Raw genomic sequence first — 16871 nt, 5'->3', positions numbered from 1 at the left:
TTTCTCTACATCCTTGCCAACATTTGTTATATATAGACACTTTGATGTTAGTCATTCTAACAGATGTGAAGCAATACTTTATAGTGGCTTTGATTTGCATTTTTCTAATAATTTTCAATGTTGAGCATCTTTTCATGTGCCTGTTGGTCATCTGTATGTCTTCTTTAGAAAGACATCTCTTCAGGTCTTCTGCCTATTTTTTAATCAGGTTGTTTGTTTGTTTTTGATATTAAGTTGTATGAGCTGTTTATATATTTTGGATATTAGCCCCTTTTCCATCATATCATTTGCAACTATTTTCTCCCATTCAGTAAGTTGTCTTTTCATTTTGTTGATAGTTTCCTTTTCTGTGCAAAAGCTTTTAAATTTCATTGGTCCCATTTGTTTAGTTTTGTTCTTATTTCTTTGGCCTTAAAAAACAGATCCAAAAAAAATATTGTTACAGTTTATATCCAAGAGTGTTCTGCCTGTTTCCTTCTAGCATTTCTGTGGCTTCTGGTCTTACACTTAGGTTTTTAATCCATTTTGAGTTTATTTTTGTATATGGTGTGAGAAAATATGGTCTAAATTTATTTTTTTACATGTAGCTGTCCAGTTTTCCCAGCACCGCTTATTGAGGAGACTGTCTGTTCTCCATTGTATATTCTTGCCTCCTTTGCTGTAGGTAAATTGACCATAGGTGTGTAAATTTATTTCTGCGTTCTCTATTCTGTTGCATTGATCTATGTGTCTGTTTTTGTGCCAGTACACCCATTCTATAATACAAGTATTTCATATCCCTGTAAGTTCCCATATCCTATTTTCATCTCTCAGCTTGAAATTTTCTTTCCAACCTAACTGACGACTTCCTACTGATCCTTTAAGGTCAAGATTCATATGTGTTCCATTACTACTTAACAAAATAAAATTAGTTATTCTATCAATTGCAATTCTATAGCACTATCTGGAGATTCCTTATATTCTTTTCTCTACTTGTATGTGATAAAACAGTAAAAAATTTTTGAAGTGCATATTCTCATCTACAACTATGGAGACTGCAGTTTGTTGTATGTATGCCTGTGTGTGATATGTGAGAGTCATGGATGAGAAGGAATTCAGAACTTTGAAATATTTCTAAGTAAACAGAAAACTATGTTTAATCATCAACTCAATCAAATAGTATATGTATGTATGTCTAGGCTAGGGTTCTCTTTTTCCTTACTGTTTTCTTCTCAGCAAGGTAATGACTAAATTTTTTCATAAAATAGGCAAATTAAAAAGCCATAATATTAATAATACTGATACATCAAGCATTCCTCAAGTGCCAGGTACCAGGCTCTTGTGAGCCTTACACATACTAACTTATATAACACTCCCATCAACCATCAAGGGCTTGGCACTATTATTATCTTTATTTTGTAGATAAGAACTGGGACTCAAAGAGATTGAGTAACTTTCTATGGTCACACAGCTCCTAGTGACAGAGCCAGTATTCAAATGTAACAACATTTTAGCCCTTCTTAAATTCTTAACAATTTACTACCTAAAAAGGATTTAGTTTTCTTTCTTTGATAATATATTCTTGGTTTAAGATGTGGTCGCTATTTATAAGGAAAGGGTTTACATGACTATTAGATATTAGACTGTTTGAAAAACTCTGAAAGTTTCAGGTCACTTATTGCCATCATCAGAGGATGACATAGCTGTGTGCTTCCAGGTTGGAGGCAGGACCCTGAAGAGGAGGCAGAGTTAGAGAAAAGACCAAGAAAACTTGGAGCGATGAGGGGAGAAGGAAGAAAACCATTGCAATGGGTCTTGTAGACACTCATCACAACTATGCTGTACTCTGGCCTGAAGTATAAAGAAATGTTTCTGCAACAGCCTTGGACTCCATGTGTGTGTGTAATGAACTAGTAGTAACACTGATGATGAGAACTGCTTCTCTTCCTGGACATTATGGGCACAACCTAGGGGTTACACATGAATGCAAGTTTACCAACAATGCACCATACAGTTTTTTTGCACAGAATAAGTATTTAATAAATATCTGTCTCCTTTAATTAAATTATGTATCACACACTTGGTTTTTCCCACACGGAGTTCAACCTTTAATTCAACAGAACCAATAGGAAGGAGTCAAACTGGTAAGATGTCGTTACATGCAGCTAATATGTTTATTGCAGTGGACTTAGTGGTAAAAATAGATAAGATGAGAGAATTTTTAGAGAATGGGGAGATTGTAAAAGAATTTTTACTTTCAACCAGAGGCATAGAATCTTAAATTTCATTGAGAGGTAATGGGACATAGTAAAAAGACTCATAGACCAGTAATCAGAGACTACATTCTAGTTTTTGATCTACCATGAAAAGGCTGCATGATCTTAGGCAAGTTTTGACCCTCCTTAGTTTTCTCATGTCAGGAATATTGTGAGACTACAATAAAGTTGTCACAGCCCCACATTAAAAAAAAATGTGTTATTTTATTGTTGACCACACCACCTTATGCACATTAGGCACTCCATAAAAATCTGCTGATCAAAATTAAGTGCCTTCATTTTAACACTTTAATGGCACATGTATATGTCCCTACTGATATATAAAAGTATAACAATAAAAGTAGATGAAATGTCTTAATCATGTTATATACAATACTTACTTCTTACAATGACACTGTTACTGCTCTTGTTAAACCCATTTCACACATCAGGATTACAGAGGTTACATAACTGGTTATAAAGTTTCATAATTGGTAAGTGCTAGAGAAAGGATTTAGCATCAGATGACTGGACAGCAATATTCCACATCACTTCCATCATGAAATATTTTTCTGTTTAATACATAATTCTCTCTGAGCCCCTAAAATAGACATTCTCAGGGCAGAAAACATACACACTACAGGCTCACAATTGCAAAGTCAGTCCCGCCCCACCCAGTTCAGATCTGTTTTAAAGGCAAACACACACACACATGCACACAGTTAGAGCCACATAGTATTAACGAGTGCCAGGAGATTAGTGCATGTCTGTGCTGAAGTGTCTATGCTCATAGAGCTCTTTCTCATTTTCTAATTTCTTTGCTTTACATAATTATCATTTCCTGCAAAAATGGATGTAATTTGGAATATTTTAGTTAGGAAAGTTTCTATTAATTTTTAAAAAATGTTCTGCTTACAATGTCACTAAGATAATCAGAATTGGTAACCCAAAGGAATAATAGTGTAGCAAGCACCCTTCCCATCACTGTACCACCAATCCCCAAGCAGTTCTTCAAAACAAACAAATCAAAAGTTTTATTCAGATGGCAATATTTACTTTAAATAGGAATTGAAATATGTGCTGAACTCGTCAGAAAAGTTCTGCTTACCTGAGAACCATGGAGGCAGCCAACGATACATTAGCATGGATGTTAATTGTCTCCTTTTTGATGATGTGTACAAATTTGCATTCCAGCTACCTGTTTCCATGAGCAAGTATAAAATATTTACCACTTCTGGCATCTGACCAACTAATTACCTTCAAAAATTCAGCCAGAGTCTGCATAAAAATAAAATTAAAACTTTTAAAATAGTTTGCTTACAGTCTTTAACTTTATATTCTCTTTTAATTCTAAGCAGTCCTCGGGGCTAAAAATCTCAGGGTGCTGAAAAAGTTATTCAGTGATCCTAGAAATATAACTACGGTCATGCCAGCAGTTTTTAAACACACTTTCTGTGTTTAATTGAAAATCACATTTCCTTTACCTTCTTCCAGCGTATATTGTACTCAACACTCTGAACACTAGCCCTCGGAATAAAGGAATGAATAATATATGAGTTGCTCTTTATTATGATTTGGAAGCCTGATTTAAAATTAATTTTCAAGACTATTATGGAATACCAAATGTCGTATTCACTAGTACCTGTACGCTGCTTCCCAATTGCAATGTGCTGTTTGCCACGGCCATCTGTTCGAACACTCTCTCTTGCAACTTGAATATTGACGGGACCTCTTTCTCAAGGAAAAGAATTAGAGAGTTGAAGATCTTCACGTTTTTGCAGAAGGTTCATACGAAATTTGTACTCTGTAGCTAGGAACTATACAACAAGTACAATGAGAGGAACTTGTGTAGCCGTTTGTGATTCGCTTGAGTGTGTCAGCAGAGTCTGATATCATATTTAAGCAATACGTCTTATTGCACAAATGCTTGTGACATGTGTAATGTGAAATCTGCAGGGACTGTGGGATGTGAATGCAGTGAATAACTACGGAATGTAACCTAGCCTAAAAAAATAATACTAGAAAAGAGGATTTTCATACCAATGAATGTTAAGAGCCCAAGCTAAACCCTTCAGCACATCATAATTATACTCACCAAGCAAGAAGGATTTCTTAATATTTAAAATAAGCATTTCTTGGTTGGTGGGTACATCAGTGATCATGAATGTGAGGCATCTGTAAGTAGTATTTGACAGTCTCAAACTTGTAAAGTTATGTCTACCCAGACAGTAGATTCACACAGCTAGTGACATTTTGTGAATCTACTCTGTGTGCAGCTCTTTATGAATTTGAGGAACTGGGAAAGGGGGAAAGACACAAAGAAAACACAAAGAAAATAACTGATAAGGTGCTTATCCTCAAATTAACTTTATGTCTAATAGGAAGGATGTGCAGATTAACACATTGTCAGGAGAACAAGAATAGAATATCACAAAATCTAGTAACAAGATAGACGATACCAGCAGCCCTCATCTCCACCAATCTCAAGAGAAATGTGCTTTCTATATAAATTTTCCCTTTGAAAAGAAACTAGGTATTCTAAAGAGAATGACACATGGACAGGTCATCAAGGTGTTTCTGTATTTCCAAAGCAGGATTTGAGGAGATGAATTTGGCAAAGTCCACTGTGTGACAATAGCAGGCATGGGACCCTTTCTCTTTCCTCCCTGATAAAGTGCAGGTAGTGCCTCCTTCCCTTCCCAGGTCAATGGCTCACGCTTGCAATAAATTCTAGAAATGGAAGTGATCTGCTGTGACATCTGAGCACCATTGATCACCACGGCTGATACAGCTCATCAGGCCGGCTCCAAAGGCATCCTTTTCCTTCTTCATCACTTCACGTGTGTCATACTAAAGCCACGACTCTCAATCAGTTCCCAGATAAAGGTAATTCATTCTTAGAGTAAGGTGATGTGCGAAGATGAGTTCTATTGCTGGAGGCTCCAAACAAATGAACTTTATTTCTAAGATCCATTACTCAATTCAGCTAATTTGTACCTCTGCAACATATTACTCTTCGTCGTGTCTTTAATATCATCGAGTAAGGCTGAATCACATCTCTGACAGCCATGTCCATAACTTTTCCAATTGGGCTTGAGCTGACAAAATGGAATCAATACTATCACACTCTTGAACAATTAATGACATGCCCAAATGTATTCTGACTGGCTGAGTGGCAACTTGATTCTGCTCTACATATTCTACAGTTAAACCTTTATTTTAATACAAGTCAAGGGACAACCTATATTGCTAAGTCCCTACAGAAAAAGTATTGCTGGGGTAATGTAAGTTTTGTAAAAGGCAGGTGTGGAGCTGGAAAACAAACACAAGCGAAAAACATTTGGGAATGACAGCAATCAGACATTACCATAGATAAGGACAAACGCCTCATTCCTTAGGAGAGATGACAGCGTGCTGTTTTATTAACTGGATATTCCCTGGGGTAGATATCAATGACAAAAAAAGATGTGCCACACACACATATATATTTTAAATTACTTGTCCATTACTGAAAGGAGATGACTCTAAAAGGTATCCAAGTGAGCAAAAAAGGAGACACTAATGTCTGTTTTCTGTTCCCAGACCATCATGTAAGCCAAAATCAAGAGCTTGATATATCAGGTGGGGTTTTAGCTGAATGCGTCAGCATGGAACACAGCACTGGCTCAAAGGAGACCGGATTATATGTTTTCAAAACCAATGAACATGATATAATCTACCCTGTGGTGACCATGGGGTGAGACACATTGGGTACAGATCATCAAACAAGCTTTGCAAGTAAACACTTCCATGTAGGCTTTTTTTTTTTCAGTTGAAACCACATTTCCAAGGATAGCTTTTATTCAACTCAACAAACTCCTGTTTTTAATAGCTCATTTAAACATTTTTTTTAACAATTCATTACAGACTGCAAGAGGCTCTGTACAGCATTTTGAAATGGGCTTTGCACTAATATGGTAAGAGATATCTTTTGAAAAATAAAATAAAATAAAGCCAGCAGAGCATATGGTGCTTCCACTCAGACATTTCTGGGGTTTTTTTTTATTGGAATTCACCAGAGAACACTGGAGTTTTTAAGAAACAAACAACAATACTTCCATACCTACAGGGATGCTCTTGTTTCTTCGACATTTTAATTAACTTTAAAAACAGTATCATTACATATTTTAGAAGTAATCTTAAGAGTTGGGTAGGAAAGAAACTAAAGTTTATCACAAATTTACTATTGTGTATTATGCCAGGCATTTTGTATGCCCTATCCCATTAGAGTTTTGCAATAAACTTTCAAGGTAGGTACTACTATTTCATTTTACAAATGAAGGTGTTGAAAATTTTCTCCATGTCTCACATCTTTGATAAGTCACAGTGTACATACCCAGATCGCTAAGTCATGAATTCAAAAGTCACACGCAAAGCACAATGTGCTAGAGAAACCAGTCAACTGAAGCAACACACCTCTGCCTTCATGGAACGGACAGGCCGCCAGTACAACAAACAGCGAGCCCCTCGGAGTCTTTTGTAAGGATCCTACCTGTTAAGTACAACAGAGCCTCTGAGAAAATCCCACGCTATCCTATCACATGGGTTTTATCAGAATGTGAAAAAGTTCTACCCAGAGAAAGGCCTAGAAGAATTTCCAAACCCAAGGCCAAGAAAGCTTTTTATTTTTCCCAATCCTGTGATTCTCTGGTTACCCTGGAGGGTGATGTTCAATTCATGTGGGGTGGAGAATTAGGAACAGGGTAAAAAGAGTGGATTTGAGTTTTTAAAAAATATTACTCAATTAGCTCTTTAAGGTTAGATTCTTCTTCTAATTGTTTGCATTTGATTGGAGAGAAAAAATAACAAACAAGGTGTTGGGAGAGAGTGAGAAATGTGTCATTTGAAGAAGAGAAAGGGAGAGATACATTGCCTAAATTAACTGGGGTATGTTTTCTTCTGTGGTTGAGCCATGTGCATGACACAAACTTTAGAGAAGATGAAAAGGCTATGAAGAATACATAAGAAAGAGGTCAAAGGAAAGCTATTTACATTTATGGAATGTATACTGTTTACCAACTGTTTGTTGCATAATTTTCATATAATCACCACAATGGCCCTGGCAATAAAGTCGTACCGTTCAGAATTTACAGATGGGGACTCTAAGACTCAGAGTGTTTAAACAACAAGCTCAAGCGACACAGCCTGTTGGACAGGCTTTTGCAACCAGACAACCTGACCATAAAGCCACGCTCCAGACATTACTGCTAATCTGTCCTGGCGTCACTAGCTGGGAGTTTAGAGGAGTGTATGTGGCTGTGTGTGCATCTTTCTGTAACGTGAACCACAGAGATACTTGCAAATAATTAGGGACATGGACTGGTGTATCGCATAGTCACAATGCGTCCATATTTCCTCAGGAATCATGCTTCCCCTCCGTTCCCACACCCTCTCCCCGATAGCTCCCTACTGTACGCAGCTGGACTGCCACGGTGGCCATTGAAGCTGCTTGGGTGGGGCTAGGATGAGCAAATGCACTGGGGAATTAATGCTCTCAGCTAATGGCAGGTGTGCGTGAGTGGATAAGACTTAGCTTCCGTATCCATAGGTGGAACAACTCTGAGGCATGTTCTCTGCAATCTCCAGATGTCCAGAAGCATTGAGCCTCAGTGGCTCACACAGGTACCTGATCATTAACACACTCCGCCCGAACCTTGTGCCCTTTCCTTTCTCACTTGCCTCCCTTTGCTTCCGGGGAGCACTTCCCAAATATGCCCCACACCCTCAGTCCATGTCTCAAGTTCAGCTTCAGAGGAAATCCAGCCTTACACAGTTGGGGAGACTTTAGAAAGGAGGCAGAATTTGAATTGGACCTTGAAAAAAATAAGTGAAATTACAGAAGATAGCGATATAAAAGGAATGGAAGCCAGGTACAAAAGGTAAGTGTAGAAAACTCTAAATCAATTTGGACAGAGACAGAAAAAACCAGTAGATGGGGCATGATACACCCTTCAGAATGCTATACAGTAACATAAACATTCTCTATTATTTCTCTTTTCCTGGGCAGGGCCTGAAATAAGTTACCATTTGCTTTCACTGCCATTCTTCCTTACTCAAGAAAATAGAAGTTTGTTTTTGTTGTTGTTTTTTAATCGTGAACCACATATTTATATCCTGCCTTATTCCAGAAACAACTTGAGTGGTCTCAAAGATTGATGTTGACTAATTAACTACAAAGTTTAAAATTCTTATTCTCCCATTCGGTTCTTCCAGCAGGCCTATTGATAGCCTTCTTCATAATGAAACCAATAAGGAGAAAAAAGAAATGAGAGAAGAGAGTATTAATACATAAAGTAATTCTAGGTTTCTTGATCGCTTTGCTATAAAGGCAATTTTGTTAAATGAGATTTTTCTTCTTCTGCATTTATGTTATTTTCTTACTGATACCCTTTCTTTAATGTGCTTATAATGTCATCAAAAGGATTGTTCACTCTGGAGAAAGAAGAAAACATTTCTGTTTGGATTCTAAATGTGTTTCCCAGAAAATGTTTTCGATGCCTTTGAAATTTAGGGATGAAGCTCTAAAGCTTTAGCAGAAACAAAGTATGTAATAAATTCATGTTTTATTTCTGATCTTTAATGTGAAGAGATAATATTTTCTAAGTTTGGACAAAGATGATTAAAACTCGATTTTTAAAGGGTACATAAAACAAAGGATTGACAGTGTTCCTTACACAGATTTTTTCTTTTTTTAAAGCTACTTCACCTGTTTTTAAAGCCTTGGAGGGACTTTCAGCTGCAGAGGTACGTACACAGAAGTGTAGTAGAGAACATGTCGACCACAATTTGCTTTGGGGCCCGCAATTAGGACTCTGCACGGTCAAAAACGGCCGAAGGGTGTCAGAATCTCCATTATGGACACCATTAAGTTTTGAGGAATCAACTGCTTTGCTGCACCAACCTCTACCTGAAAGGCAGCTTTTGGAATTAGGGAGAAGTATCATATTTCTTCTTCTCTCCTTTTGTGAGACAACTGCAGATGAAACAAATTGTTTCAAATGTCTACAGTCTTTCTTCTACCCGTTATAGACAGCATGGACTGAATGATGTTTGTGAGTCCTTGAAGCTTGTTGGATAACAAAAGTGTATCCACTTCACACAGCTTATTGAAAGTAACCTTGAGAAGTTTCCTCGAACTGCCAAGGAGTCCTTGGGTGGACATACAGCAGGACACACGAGAAATGGGAGCTATTACATGGTAATTTCAGCTGGAAAAGTGATTTACTTTGTATTTCAATCCAAAGAGTTGAGCTAGGGATTTAAAGAATTATGGCATTTTTATTTTTGAAGATGAAGAAGAGAAGATATCTTAACTTATTACTGTTTTGCATTGAGTTTTTAATGTATATGTTTCAAGGGTACAAGTGAAGTGAATTTTTTTCCTTAAAGCAGCGGAAGCAAAATTGGATGCCTACATTTTATGAACACAGATGTGAGGGCACTAGAGATGCCTTAAGATTTGTTCATAAATAAACATCATAATCTGTGTGTGTTTCTTTTCTCATTTTAGGGATTAATTTTGAAAAGCATAAAAGTATATTTAATCATAATGAACTATAATATTTCTGCTCTTAACGAGATAAAATCTCTAAAGATTAAATATTTCTAATATTGCGGTAGGGAGTATAATGGCCCCCAAAGATGTTCACTTTCTAATGCCCAGAATTTGTGATATATTGCACAGCAACGGGGAATTAAAGTAGCAAATGGAATTTATGTTGCTAATCAGATGATCTTAAAATGAGATCCAGAATTATCTGGGCGGGCCCCATGCAATCACAAGAGTCCTTTAAAGAGGAAGAGAGAGGCAGGGGAGGAGGTCAAAGTCAGAGATACGAAGATGCTATTCTGCTAGCTTTGAGGGCAGAGGAGGCTGCCACAAGCCAAGAAGTGCAGATAGTTTCTAGGCCCCGGGATAGCCAGGCTCTCTGAGAGTCTCCAGAAAAGAACCCAGCCCTGCCCAATCTTGATTTTAGCCCAGTGAGAGTCCCTTTGGAATTGTGACATCTGGAAACGTACAATAATACATGTGTATTGTTTTAAGTCTCTAAATTTGTGCTGATTTGTTACAGTAGCAATAGGAAACTAATGTAAGTGTTAATCCATGTTTTTAATGTAAAAGTGTTAACAGTTATTCTAAGATACTTTTGGAACTATAGAGAAAATTTGTGCTTCCATGGAAACTGCATTGCCTACAGTATATTTCACTGGATTATCTGATTCTATGAGTGCTATTTAAAACTTTAAATTATAGTTAACTGATAAAAATGCAAAATATTTGTGTATGTCCAGTACAGCTTCAGTTGACTTCCCTTGTTCACTCTGGAAGAAGCAGTTTCCCCAGTTTACAGATTCATTTCAATATTCCTGATCTATAAATGTCCTTTGGATTCTCCTTCGAATTGGTTGCAATGGCTCATCAGCTTTCTTATTAATGAGTTAAATAAAACCTTTTTTTATACATGCTTGTCCTTATATTTCTATGCTGGTCATGATATCACTTTTTTGGAAAAATATCTTTTAATAGCAATAACAGAAATGTAACTCACTCCAAAAGAAAGAGGAGGAGAAAAAGAAAGAGGAAGGAGAAGAAACAGAAGACAAAGACAAGCCATTAGAGTTTCACTTCTCTCATTTTACCCAGGAGGTTGCTGAGCTTTGTGTACTGCTACATGGCTGTGCTCACCCAATGCTCTCAGAAGCACGGCTCTTATTTTAACTTCCTCCCACGTGGGCATGATTCTTAGGCAAGCTTTCTCTACAATGAGAAGGGTGCTTTTCAGCATTTCCAGGCTACTTGATCCTCACGATATGAGAATCTCAAACACAGACGCTCTCTGTCCCGGTGTCATTATCAATTCGGTAATTTATTGAAACATATCTATTTGATATCCAGAACATGACCTAATCCTACATCTGGGATTTGGGATGCATCAGTGAATACAATAAAGACCTTCATCCTCATAGAGCTTACATTCTGTTGGGGGAGACAGATCCCTACTGACCAAAATAAATGAGGAAATTATGTAACATATTAAAAGATAAGTAATATGTTCAGAGAAAAAGTAAACTAGGGGATCAATAACGTTAGGGGATCGGGGCCTGCTTGTAGTATGAATTAGGGGTCAGGTAGCCTCCGTTCAAAGAGTGAGGTTTCAGCCAAGGTTCAAGGGAGATGAGAAAGTGAAATGTGTGAACACCTCTTCGGGAGAGCACGCCAAATTCCAAGTCACTGCGGAAGCCCTCCTATAGGTGGACGGCTGGAATCTCCCAGGAACCGGAGGGGGCCCGCCTGGCTGGAGAAGAATGAGAAGGAGGGGCAGTAAAAGGAGACGGCTGCAAAGGGCAGATCGTGTAGGCTCTCAGAGGCCATTTTAAGAATTTTGGCCTCGCTTCATATCAAAGGAAAATCTATACAGTGTTTCAAGCAGAAGAATGGCATCATCTGACTTACACTGTTAAAAATCTTTCTGATCGTGTGTTGTGAACTGATTTAAGGGGGGCAAACAGAAAAGCCAAGGAGGGAAAAGATGATGATGGCTCAACCCACAGTATAGCAGCTGAGATACAGTAGTGGTGAAAAGGGATCAGATTATGAATATAATTTGAAAATAGAATGCAATGGATTTTTTTTTTTCGTGCAGTGTGAGAGAAACAAGGAATGAAAGTTGATTTTGTAACTTTCTGTCCAAACAAGTAGAAGGAAACAATTAATATCAACTGAAATGGGAAAGGCTGTGAGAATTGTAAGTATTGGAGTAAGATCAGGAGTTTTATTCTGAATGTGATGGATATGAGTTACCTGAGACAACCAGATGGGGAAAGTGAATAGGCAGTTGGATACATGAGTCTGTTTAGGACAGAGGTCTGGGCTGGAGATGTAATTTAAGCATCATCCACATATAGATCTTATTTGGAGACTGGATTAGACTGGGTAAGAGAGGTTAGGCAAAAGAAGAAGAACCAACAATGATGACAAAAGATTGCAGTAGGAGGAAATCCAAGAGAGTGTGATGTACTGAAAACCAAGTAAAGACAGTGTATCAAGGAAGAAGAAACAATCAGCTGGATCAAATGCCCCTGAGAGTTGCAGTCAAGACTAAAAATTAGCCATAGAACTTGGCAGCAAAAAGGTCACAGTATCAAGGCTGAGAGTAATTTTGGTGGAGTAGTGGAGTCAAGGCATATTCCATTACATCACTGTAATTGAACTGAATAGAGAATATAGAGAATGGAAGAGGGGACTACCTAGCAGTAACTTGAGACAGCTCTTGAGTGTTACTGCAAAAGGAGCTGGTGGTAGACCATGGGTCAAGAAAAAGGTTTTGGATTTTTCAGGGCAGAAATAATTTTACGTGTATACTGTAATGGCAATTTCCATTGAAAAATATGAAAATGGTGATTTCCAGTATGACAAGTATGATGTAGGAGCTAGAAGGGGGAACTGCTGGAGCTTTCCTTTGAGAAGGTGTGAGTGGGCTGAGTCTGGTGCACACACAAGGAGGAGTTGGTTTAAGTAGACACAGCGTTACTCACTTACAGAGCCAGGTGAGAAAGGAGAGTGTGTTGAGTGCAGATAATGTGTAGGGGGCTTGTTGTGGGGGGTCATCATTATCACCTGAATACTTTAATTTTCTCAATTAAGAAGGAAGCAAGCTCCTTCTTGAGAGTGGAGTTGAGAGAGGAGGGGTTGAGTCTGGAAAAAAGAAATGAGAAATAGTCATAATTGTGGGAAAATAAAGAGACTTGGGACACACTGTGTGATGACTGGCTGAGACGCGCCATCAGGGCTGTGTTTTCCTCCAACCCTACTTAGCTGCCCAGCGGCAGGTAGGGAGTAAGAGAACAGCTGACATTCACTAGGGTTTTATCTTTGCCAAGTGAGTTTAAAAGTCCCAGGACACGTGGGATACGTTTAACTTGTCTGAAACAAGTAAAGTTAAAGGAATTTTAAAACTCTTCAGTATCATACCAGGGGACAAAAAGTGTCTTATTCCTAAGGGCTTATTTACCCAGGGGTTTTTAAGGCTCTTGCATACCTGGCAAGAATTCAGCAGCATATACTAGTCATAAGTTGAGCTTTAAAAGTTCTTGTATCGGCCAACTAGTTGGAAGTTATTTACAAGAGGGAAAAAAACCTATCCTGAAATAATACATTTTACTATGACAAATAATTCAACATTCTATTGTTGTATCAGCATAAAACGTAGTTACAGATACAGCCATCATTTTCATTTATAGTTAGAAGAGTCTATGTTTTATTTCTCAACTAGGGTGATTGTTTATTTTAGGCAGACACTGCGATTTTATTCTTTGTATTCCCTGCTGAACTAAGCATATGATAAAGCACATGGAAAACTCATTAAAAAAGAAAAACTCTATTGATTGAAATGATCAGCTTTACTATTTAAGGAAGACAAAGTCCCCAATGCAGTTCATATAACATTATCCAAAGATTCATATTTACACTGCAGATTTTAAATGATGTTTAAAAAAAAAATTCTTCAATTGGAAACATGTCTGAGTATTAGCTAAACAAAAGAATTTAAATTTAAATTCTGTTATTATCTTGAAACACAATTTAAATATAATCAAATATAATTCAAAATTTTCCACGTGTACAAAATATTTAGTTTACAAATAAAATGGAATACAAGCAAGGGCCATGTCTGTTATGGTCTTAAACACCCCCCCCCACACACACACACACAACATTAAGATAGGTTTTAGGACTGAAATATAAACCCTAAAAATAGTGTTTATAATGGAAATGCTGACAGACTCATAACAATAGCAAGGCTAGCAGGCGCCGCTCTGATACCAAACATCACCAGCCAATTTACCTCTTCATTCATGTCTGTTGCTAAGTGTCTAGTTACTGTAAATGCTTTAGATTTTGCATAATTTATGTAAATTATTAAACACCTGTTCTCTTCCCAGAAAACAAAGATATGGAACAGTCTCCTTAGTTTAATTGATTCTTGGCCTGAGTTCTGTCATTGTTTCCCCAGAAACTACAAGGGAGTTGTAGCTCCCTAATGGTCAGATACTGTTGGAAAGACACAGATGTTCAGAATTGATCTTTCAGACACATATATCTGTACGGTTTTATGTTTGGTTGGGTGAGCATGTAAATGAATAAATGAAAATATCATTGTTTCTCTTGAATGCACTTAGAACAGAAAGTGTGTGCTATCAATAATACTTAACTGCAAAGCACTTTACTGTTTTTTCCTATACTCATTTCTTCTACCTTTACTATCATCCTTAGATTTTAAAAACAAACAAAAAATGAGTCCTATCTTCTTTAATAAGGCAATTCATGTTAATTTTAGAATGCCCAATTCAAGTGATTTTCTTCTAAGATTTCTAAGCTTCTAGTTCAAGAGAATTGTGCCTAAGGTGTACAGAAAACTCAATGCGATCACTTGATGCCTATTAGAGAAGCATATTTCTGTAAAAAATTACTAATTGTTATTATTACTCTCCTTGTTTAAATGCCAAAGTTCCTGGATTAAAGTAATATTAAAATTACCCTAGACAATGCTTTAAGTCAGCTTCTCACTAGGCAAAAATCTAGTATAGCCTAAAATTATTTTGTTATGTTGGACCAATTGGAGGTATAACATATAATTTGTAAAAATCTCTCCATGAAATTATTTTCTTTAATATAGCTGATTTTTGAAGTTATTTTCCTCAGAAAGGCACTTTAAAAATTACTTATAAAACATAAAAGTGGTGAATCAGTTGCTCCCCCTCTGAAGTTCAGTGTATCTTTGACTACCAGACAAATCTAAGTTACCCACGAAGAAAACCACAAGCTCAGAAGGAGTGAGGAGACAAAGAGCCACAGAAAATGCATTTAAAAGTTTCCTCTCCCTAATATTTCCCTATTATTTACAAATCTTACCCATAATCCTTTAAAATTTTCAGTGTTTAAAATCAACATGGAAAAGTATATCTTAATTCTGAATTAGAATTGAATTCATATTCAGCTATGAAGAGAGTAAACCCTTTCTGGAGTTTACAAGAATTTGAACTCAGAGTGACTTTTAGTCAACCTAAAAAGAAGGAAAAAAGAAAAACAGGCACAGTGATGATGCACATATTATTAACCCATTTAAAGCACGTGAGTTGAATACATTCAATTTTTATGAAAGATAAGTTAAAATTCAACATAGTAGATGTTATATTATTAAAATATAGGCTTTTAACTTAATAAGAGCCCATAGTGCAAGACGGATGATCAATGGAATGAAATAATACACTTAGTATATGGTAAGCAGGCTGCGCATCAGTCACGTTTCACTGACTAACAAACATCTCACAATTTCAGTAGAATTCAACAAGAATTCATTTCTCGCTCATGTGTTTGCAGTAGAACTGGGTTTGGGAAATCTAACCTGGGCTTCTGGGCTTGATTCCAAGATGTGGGATGGGTCCAATTTTTTTTCTATACATTTCTCATCACCTTGAACCATTAGGTACCAAAATATGAGCTTCTCACAGTCAAAAGCAGGAGCAGAAATGAACAAGCCCACCACTCTGGGCATATACCACATCCCTGCTCACATGTCTGCTAATATCACACCACAAAACAAGTCACACGGCCAAGCTCAACATCAACAGGGTAGGATATACGTTCTTACCATGGAAATGAAGAGGGACAGAGTGAATATGCGCTGAACAAAATTTTAATCTACCACAGGTAGCTGTTACTATTATTTTAAAAGCAATTATAAACTGAGACTACATGAATAGAGGTTAAAGCTTGGTTCCAAAGCAGCATATCTAGTCAGGGACCAAAAGAAAAAATTTAGCTATTCTAAGGTAATTGACCACATCCCTGCTCACCAGTACCATACAGGTGTATTTTGTGTGTGTGTGTGTGTGTGTAAAGAGAAAAAGAGATTTTTTCAGGAATAATTTCTAGGTTTCACTGCTGTCATTCAGAAGCCTTGCTCCATCTGTGGCCTACCCTATGTGTTTCTGAGGACTGCTGCTCTATCCACAGGATGGTCCTTCTACATCGAGTTTCTCCAGTATGACCCTACGTAACACCCAGCGCCTACCTTCCCACTGTCATATTTGATTGACCAAAGGATAATACCTCCACTAATTTGGGCCAAATATTTCCTCCTGGACATTTATATTAAATGTAAAATACATTGTTCAGCATATACTGGTCGCCTGATGGAAGCACCGGGTACACCCTGGGGCTAGCTAGCCTTGTACTACGAAGCTTGCTTCAAAAAGGTGACGCAGACAGCAAAGAGACTTTGAAGGGGGAAGAGACCTGACTTTGTTCCTGAAGACTTTTTGTTTCTACTTTTTTTTTTATTTCAACATTTGAGTTTTTTTAAATTGAAGTACAATTACAATGTGTCAGTCTCTGGCGTCCAGCATAATGTCCCAGTCATGCATATACATACATATATTCGCTTTCATATTTTTTCCATTAAAGGTTATTACAAGATATTGAACATAGTTCCCTGTGCTATACAAAAGAAACTTTTTAAAAACTATTTTTATATATAGTGGCCAACATTTGTAAATCTCAAACTCCCAAATTTATCCCCTTTCCCACCCCCTCTCCCC

The sequence above is a fragment of the Camelus bactrianus genome, chromosome 13 (assembly GCF_048773025.1).
Source record: "Camelus bactrianus isolate YW-2024 breed Bactrian camel chromosome 13, ASM4877302v1, whole genome shotgun sequence".
Lineage (NCBI taxonomy): Eukaryota > Metazoa > Chordata > Mammalia > Artiodactyla > Camelidae > Camelus > Camelus bactrianus.
This window is presented reverse-complemented; position numbering follows the sequence as displayed.